Below are 10,834 nucleotides of genomic sequence, written 5' to 3'. Positions count from 1 at the left end.
TTCCTCGCCCCTGTTACTCATGGGCTCTCTCTGAATGTTTTACCACTCTGGTAATGAGACATGAGACATGTGTAATGTTCTCCGTGTAATGTAAGGTCACACCACTGAAATGGTAGGCTGAGCAACAAATTGTCTCAACCCTCAACAATTAATCCAATAGACAAAGTTACAAGGAACAAAGTAATACTTTCTCACAGATTCTGCATACAGAACATGTTGCCAGGCTGGCCTTGTACACATCACAAACATCAAATGTCTCCCCAAAAAAACATTCACTCAATCAGACCTTTCTCCCTCGCTGTCATCAGTATCCTCCACTGAAAGTGTAGCCATCTTCAAATTTTTATTTGCACCAACTTCACCATCACTACTGCAATGGCAGTAGGTGGTGCATGGTACAGTAGTCCATCTGACTGACAGAAGCTCTCCACAAAAAGACTTGCAGCCATGCATGCTTGATGTGTTCTGCTGCATATTCTCTTGTTGGACTCTTTATTTTAGGAGGGTCTCTTTTCTTGGTGAATAGCATGTATCTCAAGTTACTGAGGCTTTCAACAGTCTTTCCATAGTAGAGACAAGAAAGGAAATCCATTCCTGTCTTCATGCTCATCAGCTTCTACATCTGTAAAATTCTTCATATCAAGATTCCTCTTGAGCATCAAATTGATTGCTGAGGTTTTCCCTTTGCCATATGGATATGACACTGTCACAACCAGACAATACATGAACAGCCAAATCATAACATTTGTCTCCTAATTTTGCAGCCATAGCATTTACGTCAATTACTTTGGGCATCCAAGGCTTAGGGAATCAAACTTGTGACTGAAGGGTGGCCAGTTCGATCCCCGACTGGTGGGAAAAATGTGGGTGGGGTGACTTAACAGCGCTCTCCCACATCCATATCCACGGATGAGGTGCCCTTGAGCCCTGCTCCCCGGGCGCTTGTGATCAAGGGCTGCCCACTGCTCCGGGTGAGAATGTGTACTCCTAGTGTGCTCACTGCTCTAGGGTGTGTGTGTGTATGAATGGGTGTACACTGTGTGTGTGGGTGTGTTGTACACTACCCCCGAATGGGTAAAATGCAGAGCACAAATTCCTTGTATCAGTGGGGTCAGCCCTATGTTCCCACATTTCTAGGGTTAGGGGTAGGCCTGAGGTGTGGGTTAGGGTTAGGGAACATAGGGCTGTGGAAACATAGGCATGCTCCCGTACTGGTATATGTAAGTATACTTGGCCAATAAACCTGATATGGGGCAGCCGTGGCCTACTGGTTAGGGAATCGTTAGGGTTTTGGGCTTGAAACCGAAGGGTTACCGGTTCGATCCCCGACCAGGAGAAATGTCCCATGCCCACAACCACGGTTGAAGTGCCCTTGAGCAAGGCACCTGACCCCTCACTGCTCCCCGAACGCCACTGTAGCAAGTTAACTCACTGCTCCGGGTTAGCATGTGCTTCACCTCACTGTGTGTTCACTAATTCACGGATTTGTTGTTGTAATTCCAAATGATGCATGTCGTTCCTTGCAATACTGGAAGAAATCATTTTCTTGATTCTGTCCTCTCCTCCTGTAATCAACTTTGCCGTTTTCTCTGTAATTAAGGGGGCAAATACTAGGACTAATATAGTTAATGTGCTGACTAACTGGCAAGTATTAAAAAAATATTAGGATGAAAAATATTTTTGTCTGCAATTCTGGGGGGGAATCCAAGGAAAGTTATACGGTAATTAATGTGCTAACTACCTGGGAAGTACCTCACAACATTGCTGTCTGAAATTAAGCAACTGATTCAAGGGAAATTAAAGCGAACGTGCTAAATAACCGGCAAGTTGGTGAACTAGGGTACATCAGACTTGCTATAATATTCGGTAACACTTTACTTGACGGGTGAGTTCATAACACATTCATAGCAGCTGTCTTAAACTGCACATAAAGCATTCATGACTGTTTCATGAGACATGACTCCACATTCATACCAAACCTTTCATGAAGTTGACGACACACCTTGTCAAAATAAAAGTCCTAAGTCGCAAAGCAGCATTGCCGTTTTTGGTCCAAACCTCTTACCTGATCACGTCACATCTGAGTCAATGGGCTACTCCAGTGCCAAAAAGACAGAACATGGTCAAGCAAATGTGCAGATGCAGATGACCTTTGCAGATGATTTCTCATCTTTTTCTACTGGGAATGTCCAACCGTTTTTCCATAGTTTATCTCCCAGTGTTAAACTCAGTGATTACGAATACTTCACAACTTGTATAATAAAGTGACATTCGATGTAGACTTCATAAGATATTCATGAAATATTTACAAAGGCTAGAGAGATTAAATCAATGGTATCCAGGTTACACAAATACAAAGTTGGACTTTTTTTTTGACAAGTTGCTGTCGTTCTGTCTTCCACATTCATGAAAGGTTTGGTATGAATGTCTCATGAAACAGTCATGAATGCTTTATGTGCAGTTTATGACAGCTGCTATAAATGTGTTATGAACTCACCCGTCAAGTAAAGTGTTAATATTCATGCTAATATTCATATTAAAATGAATTACTATTGAATGATTGTATTCCTGTATGTATTAAGCTACATGGCAGTTCTACCATTTATTTAATTTAATAACATGACACGATTTAGAGGTATTAAGCTATTGTGCAGCAAAAAGGAAACTAATTTTACCTTAAAGGTCACTTTGCAAAAGGCATGAACACACTATACTCACGGCATCCGCAACAGCATGCCGACCATTAGGCCCACAAATGTGGCAAACGTGGTACCGTCGCCATCACACCTAAGGCGAACGATCAAAGCAGAAAAAGGGAAAGTGAAACTCACGTTTGGAAGACGCACACAGGAATAATCATACAGGCTAGCAGGAGATCAGAGCTGCGAGTTCGGTCATACCCAGATGCAAACAGGAGCACCGCTCAACCAGGTAGGTTATATCTCCTGATTATTGGCAACAGGTGTGTTTGTGCGTCATGGAGTAAATCACACCTGCAGGTAATCTGGGCCAATCATGGAAAATTGAGCGCGTGAGTGAGGCTTTTGTACAGGCATCTTTGATAATGGACTCAGCCCTCCTCTGACAGTGTGTAGAATAGATCATTTGAAGCTGAGGGAGGTCAGCCCCAATGTTTTTGGATGCAGTCCTGACAGTCCTTGACAACAGTTTGAGATCGTGGGCAGACAGGTTCCCCAGCCAAACTGTGATGCATCCAGTCAGGATGCTCTGAATAGTGCAGCGACATAAGTTTACCAGGGTTTTTTTCCCACCCCAAAGCTCTTTAGCCACCTCAGAAAGAACAGTCTCTGCTGGGCCTTGAGGATACAGGTGGAGTGCAGCGACCATTAAAGGGAGTTGGTGAACTGTATGGCCAGGAACCGAAAACTGCTGACCATTTCCACTGTGAATCATTAATGCAGAATGCAGAGAAGGACGTGATTGCCACCTTTCTTCCTAAAGTCGATGACATCTCCTTAGTCTTGCTGATGTTGTTGCTTATGAGGCCAATCAGTGTAGTATCATCTGCAAACTTGATGATGCCGTTGTTTTCATGCCTTGCCACACAGTCATGAGTGAACAGACTGCATAGCAGAGGACTGAGGCAACAGCCCTGTGGGACACCGGTGTTGAGAATCAGCGTGGATGATTTCCTGTTGCCAATTTTCACTAACTGGGGCCTATTGGTCAGGAAGTCCAGCACCCAGCTGCATATGGGGCTGCTCAGACCCAGGTCTCTGAGGTTTAACACCAGTTTTGATGGTACAACACTAGGCAGAGCTGTAGTCAATGAACATACAGTAGGTGTTATATTTGTCCAGGTGAGCTAGTATGCAAGGCAATGGAGATGGCATCATCCACAGACCTGTTGTGCTTGTAAGCAAACTGGAGTTGGTCCAGGAAAGCAGGGAGGTGTGTGTTGATCAACCAGTCTCTCCAGGCACTTCATTATCACGGAGGTTAGGGCGATGGGCCGGTAGTCATTCAGGCAAGAAACAGTACTTTTCTTGGGCACTGGTATGATTGTTGTTTTTTTTAAACACAAAGGCACTGTGCACCAGGACAGGGACAAGTTAAAGATGTCAGTGTAGACAGCTTTGTCGTTACACCCCTGGTACGAATAGCCTTGGCCACACAGCTGAGCTATTCACACCCTGTGACATAACAAAAAGACGTTGCTCACGTGCACAAAAAAACATGGCGGACATTCATTTTTTCGTCAGCAGAAAGTGAAGAATTCTGAATTATTCTGTTCAGATTAAGTTTTAGATTGAAAAGTTGTGTTTTATTTTCATAATCTTCGTTCAGTGAACACATACAACCGTCAGTTTGTTATAGAGGGAGAGAAGATAGCTAAAAAAAGTCCTGTTGGCAAATTTGAGGAAAAGTCAGTAAAGGGGCCATTTCCCACAATTTGAGGGTGCTGAATTCAAATATTTTGTTTACCAAGCTCAATGTTGAGTTTTTGGTTTTGCCATCAGATATCATAGGAATTGCAAAAAATAAGGCATTAATATACTCTTTATGTATCAGACATGTTGTAGGACAGGACAGGAATTACCCCAATGACCCTCAAGTAGCAAATGAAAATAAGCTAAAATTAAAATCTAAATTGAAATAATAGCTAAAATTCAGTATGACGTTTAGAAACAAAATAGATTCCTTGATAATAAATTGATAGAATAGGTGACTGCTCTTTTTTCTGTAGAAAGTATTTTGTCACTAACTATTATGAACAGTTGTCAGTCTTTACAGAGGATTTACACTGTATTTTTTTTTACTTGTAAAGGCGACTGTGCTTGCCTAGTTAAAACATCTAACTGGTGCTCTTTTCTATCATTCAAATTCCAGCCATGCAGAATATGTTTGAGTCGTCCTGAAGAGTTTTGAGAGTGCTATGGAGATTGCATTATTTGTAAACAATTTAGACACGATATCCTTTATAGTGCAACAAAAAGAAACATTCTCCAGTGCATCATTACTGCATATGATGCTGAAAGGGAAGTGGACCTAGGACAAATCCTCAGCTATGAACGGATTATTGTCCCTGTACTGTAGTTATTACAGATAGCGATGATTATTTGTGAAGTGGAAATTAGTCATCCTCACTCAAGTGCTGTCTAGCAATGTTGAATGTCCAGTAGTGATCGATCACTGCAAAAACTGCTCATTCAACACTGGTAATAGATGCTCAAGATTTAGTTATGTCTTTAGGACACCCATCTGACTGCAGCACATTTAAGAAGTATGCATGAACGTTTGTAAGAAACTTTTGTATTGTTGTTTGGTATTTGTTATGTGGTAGCAAATGATGTTAACTATCAAAGAAATAGACCTAATGTAGGAATGCACACAGATATTGCAACAGATAATGGTGTAGGCCTATCTGATTAAGACCTGAGTGGTGGAAACGTACTTATTAAATTACAATTACAATGGGAGCAAAGAAGACCATTTTCACTTTTTTCCCTTTGCAACTGTCAAAGAAATCCCATAAAAAACGGGAAGGCCAAGGGTAGCCTACATCAAAGATTAGGCTCTTCTGCATAGCATTAAGTGATTTGCATGCAGTAATTTGAACACTGACCTTGATCTAGCCTACTTTGGCTATTTAAAGGTAATTTATTGCCAAAACACCACACAATATAAATGAGCTATAACAAACAATAAAGGACTTATTCACACAAAAACTACTATTTTACTGACTACAAAAATAATAATTATGTAGGAAGTTTAGAAGTTTAAAACCAAGAATTGACCAAAAGTGCATCAAATTCAACACAAATGACTCAATACACTTGGAGGAGGCCTGCGTCCATTCTTTTCCAGATATTTTAGGATTAGGATTTCAGTATCGAGTATCAAGATATTTATGGCAGGTATTGTATTGAAGTCATAATTTTGGTATCGCTTTTAACACCTTTTGGTAACAGCTTTTAACACCATCCAACCCCTCAGACTGGGAGACAAGCTCTTGCAGATGGGTGTGGACGCTCACCTGGTAACCTGGATTACAGATTACCTGACCGAGCGACCACAGTTCGTCAGACTGTGCTCTCTCCAGTCCTGTTCACCCTGTACACATCTGACTTCTGCTACAACACCGAGTCATGCCACATGCAGAAGTTTTCTGACGATACTGTAATTGTGGGGTGTATCCGGGACAAGCAGGAGGAGGAGTACAGGAGCCTGGTGGAGGACTTTGTGCAATGGTGCAAACTCAATCACCTTCAACTCAACACTTCAAAGACCAAGGAGATGGTGGTGGATTTCTGCAGGTCTAAGCCCGCTCTGCTACCAGTCTCCATTGATGGGATCAATGTGGAGGTGGTAAGCACCTACAAGTATCTGGGTCTCCACCTGGACAATAAACTGGACTGGTCAGCCAACACTGATGCACTCTACAAGAAAGGACAGATCAGGCTGCGTTAGAAGAAGAAAAATAATAAGAACTAGATGTACCGCAGAGCGGTACAAAATATGACCCCCGCCCATGTCTCTGGCCACCTACAGGCCAGTTGGTGTATAGTAACATAAATTAATTTATTGTGTGGCCCCCCATGAACGGAATTCCACGAAACTTGGCGTGCATTCAGAGGGTGTCATAATGATCCTACACTTCCAATTTCGTGCAGTTTTGACTATGTTAGGTCACAGATACCTGCGATTACAACACCTCATTTTTACTTTTTTGTGTTTAACTAGGTGGCGCTATACATGAAATGAGTGGTTATGGAATGGGTTGACATGGCCCTTTGAGATCAACATACAAAAAAAAAATGGTCCTCCTAAACCCTACGGTTCTCGAGATATTCACAGAAAACTGTGTCTGCCCTACCCTCCTTTTGGGGGGTCCAGTCCAGCGGGGGGGCCACAGATCAAAACGAAAAACGATGGTTCCATGCTATCCATGTGGGGTTATATGCCCACCAAGTTTCGTGTACCCCGGTCTTTCAGTGTCCCGGGAATCCTTGACGGAAATTTGGACATGCGAAAAAGAAAAAAAAAAAAAAGAAAAATCTGACTAAACCTATATGACCGCCGCTTCGCTGCACGGCGGTCATAATAATAATAAGAAGCCTAGGAAGAACAGTACAGTGCATTTTCATGCACTGTAATAAGAATAAGAAGAAGAAGAAGCCTAGGAAGAACACTACAGTGCATTTTAATGCACTGTAATAAGAATAAGAAGAAGAAGCGTAGGAAGAACAGTACAGTGCATTTTCATGCACTGTAATAATAAAATGCCTAGGAAGAACAGTACAGTGCATTTTCATGCACTGTAATAAGAAACCTAGGAAGAACAGTACAGTGCATTTTGATGCACTGTAATTAATGCTACTAAAGAACCTAGTAGAAAAAAAAACATCATAATTACATAACATATGGCAGGGACGCATTTTTTTGTTTTAAATCTTAATGCTTTTAAATCTTAAATTTGTCTATGTATGTCATTATGTCATCTCCACCACACTGTCATTTCCATCACAACACATATTTTAAGTTAAACATGTAAAAACTAGATGTACCGCAGAGCGGTACAAAATATGACCGCCGCCCAGTCCAGCACATTTTTTCCACAAAAAGAAATCACGCTGAAAGGCCTATATGATTCTAACTGTCTCACTAAATTGCATTATCCACACTCAATTCTCACTGGTATCTGCTAGACAACAAGTCCCAAAACATGATTAGTTCATAGATTTCACATGTAAAATTCATTTTATACAACCCCACCTCCATCTTGCCTGTTCATAATTCTGAGAAATTCTTGATTGTTTGTGTTATGTTTATGTTATGTGTGTGGGTGTGTGTGTGTGTGTGTGTGAGTGTGTGTGTGTGTGTGTGCGTGCTTGTGTGTGTGCCTGCGTATGTGCCTGTGCATGGAAGCGTACATATGTCACTCACTGTGTGAGTATATGTCATACGTATGATTACTGTGAATGTGTGTGTGTGCGTGTGTATCTGTTTGTGCACATGTGTGCACATGAAATGGGTTAACATGACCCCTGGAGGCAAATATACGGAAAAAAAATGGTCATCCTAGGCCCTACAGTTCTCAAGATATTCACAGAGAACTGTGTCTGGCCTACCCTCCTTTCGGGGGGTCCAGTCCAGCGGGGGGGCTACAGATCAAAACGAAAAATGACGGTTCCACGCTATCCATGTGGGGGTACATGCCCACCAAGTTTTGTGTACCCCGGTCTTTCAGTGTCCCGGGAATCCTTGTTGGTGTACGTCACTAAATGTACACATAAATTATTTTATTGTAAGGCCCCCCCATGAACGAAAGTACACAAAACTTGGCATGCATTCGGAAGGTGTCATAATGATCCTACACTTTCAATTTCGTGCAGTTTTGACCATGTCAGCCAGAGATATTGTGATGAAAACACCTACATTTTTGCTTTTTAATTTTTAACTAGGTGGCGCTATACATGAAATAAGTGGTAATGGGATGGGTTGACATGGCCCCTTGAGATCAACATACAAAAAAAAGGTGGACCTCCTAGGCCCTACGGTTCTCGAGATATTCACAGAAAACTGTCTCCGGCCACCTACAGGCCAGTTGGTGTATAGGAACATAAATTAATTTATTGTGTGGCCCCCCATGAACGGAATTCCACGAAACTTGGCGTGCATTCAGAGGGTGTCATAATGATCCTACACTTCCAATTTCGTGCAGTTTTGACTATGTTAGGTCACAGATACCTGCGATTACAACACCTCATTTTTACTTTTTTGTGTTTAACTAGGTGGCGCTATACATGAAATGAGTGGTTATGGAATGGGTCGACATGGCCCCTTGAGATCAACTTACAAAAAAAAAAATGGTCCTCCTAAACCTTACGGTTCTCGAGATATTCACAGAAAACTGTGTCTGCCCTACCCTCCTTTCGGGGGGTGCAGTCCAGCGGGGGGGCTACAGATCAAAACGAAAAACGATGGTTCCATGCTATCCATAGGGGGTTACATGCCCACCAAGCTTCGTCTACCCCGGTCTTTCAGTGTCCCGGGACTCATCGACGGAAATTTGGACATGCGAAAAAGAGAAAAAAAAAAAAAAAAAAAAAAAAAAAAACTGACTAAACCTATATGAATATGACCGCCGCTTCGCTGCGCGGCGGTCATAATAATACAACATGCATTTCTGGAAAATTAATACATTTGATATTTTGGCTGATGTGTAATATTTAATAAAATACATTTGGAACAGTAGATGTTATTTTTGCTTGAACACACACGTTTTGTTGTGTTTTGGAAACGTGTGATTGGGCAGTCGTGGCCTACTGGTTAGGGCTTCGTACTTGTAACCGGAGGATTGCTGGTTCGAACCCCGATCAGTAGGAACGGCTGATGTGCCCTTGAGCAAGGCACCTAACCCCTCACTGCTCCCCGAGCGTGGCTGTAGCAGCTCACTGCATCGGGATTAGTGTGTGCTTCACCTCACTGTGTGTTCACTGTGTACTGAGTGTGTTTCACTAATTCACGGATTGGGATAAATGCAGAGACCAAATTTCCCTCACGGGATCAAAAGAGTATATATACTTATATACTTATACTGGAAATGACAGTTAGACTTTTGGAATAAAATGTCAAAAATATATATTATTCAAGTGAAATCTTTACAGCCACTATTAGGGCAAGTTTCTAGAAAGAGTAGATAATTAAACCATGCAAAAAGATTTTTTACTGAAAGATGTTACATTTTCTGAAAATTACCAGGTCAAAGAGTACCATAGTTGAAGAATAACCCTGCAACAATAGCATATGTCTTATATAAACGTCAATTCCAGTTTTGTTAACACGGATAGGAAGCCAAGTTGTAGCTCCGAACTTACTGGCAATAGCCTAAGCATGATCAATGGCAATGTCTGACTCTGATAGGCCTGCCTATACAGATAGAGAAGAAGAGACTGTCTGACTGACTTTTGTGCAAAAAAGTGAAATAATACTGTTCATAATATTTTTCCCCTCAGGACCAGATGGCTGTGTGACATGTTTTCAGTTCTGTGCAAGGAACCACCATCACACCATGGTAAGTGATAACTTACTTGTCCTCCATTTACTAGTGTCACAATGTAGCCAACGTGCCTATATTATTATAAGATATAGTGATATTTTGTAAGCATTTATTTACCAATGAGAATAGCCTAGCCTAATGTTATCCCTTTGCATCTCTCCACAGGGATACACAAAGGCTAGGGTTAAGTGATGCTTTTGTATCAAAGAAGGGATGACACCTTAGACTTATTTTATGTGGCATTTTCAAAATGTGTTGGCTATGCAGGTCATGTGACACCTCTTCCGAGACACAGGCTCAGTTACTTTGCCATTATTACTTAAATCACAGTCAAGGTTTTCAAGGTTCAGCCACTCATGCATTTGCTCATTCCAGTCTATTAATGCACTGAACATTCATCTCTCACGATTTCATAGAAAGACAGAGCAGGAGGTTGCATATCAGGAGCGTGAAGGAGTGAATCTTGTATTTACATGTCACCTGTACTATAGTCTTATTTAATATATGCATAGGATTAATATTCTGCTGATTTGTCTTCCCATTACCCCACAATCCCTCTGTCTTTCTAGGAAGATGTCAATGTCAATGGCAGAAGGAAAATTACTCTGCAGGCCCTTCCCATCTTCTTGTTGGAAGATTGATTTTTTAAGACCTGGAATGTAAGTTTTTGATTAAATTGTGTGTCCTCTTTCACTCTTTCTTCTTTTTTTACTTTGTCTTCTCTATATATCTCTATTTCTATTCAGCCCTCTCTGATACTAGCTTGCAGCCAAAAGACAACAACTGTAGCTATTCACACCGTGTCGGGTG

At 41.5% G+C, this 10,834-nt stretch overlaps 1 long non-coding RNA gene across 2 annotated transcripts in view; it reads right to left on the bottom strand.

Moving 5' to 3' along the window:
* Window positions 1-2,682: 2,682 nt before the first annotated feature.
* The window catches only part of LOC143139169 (uncharacterized), a 28,655-nt gene continuing 20,503 nt past the window's right edge, over window positions 2,683-10,834 (bottom strand). For both annotated transcript variants that reach the window (XR_012990350.1, XR_012990349.1), the window contains one exon: window positions 2,683-2,787. This is a non-coding gene — a long non-coding RNA (uncharacterized LOC143139169). The remainder of the gene's footprint in view (window positions 2,788-10,834) is intronic.

The sequence above is a fragment of the Alosa pseudoharengus genome, unplaced genomic scaffold (genome assembly GCF_046254945.1).
Source record: "Alosa pseudoharengus isolate Yale_2024_CS ecotype anadromous, Long Island Sound unplaced genomic scaffold, YU_APseudo_1.1 YU_APseudo_1.1_scf_22, whole genome shotgun sequence".
In the NCBI taxonomy this organism is placed as follows: domain Eukaryota; kingdom Metazoa; phylum Chordata; class Actinopteri; order Clupeiformes; family Clupeidae; genus Alosa; species Alosa pseudoharengus.
This window is presented reverse-complemented; position numbering and strand designations above follow the sequence as displayed.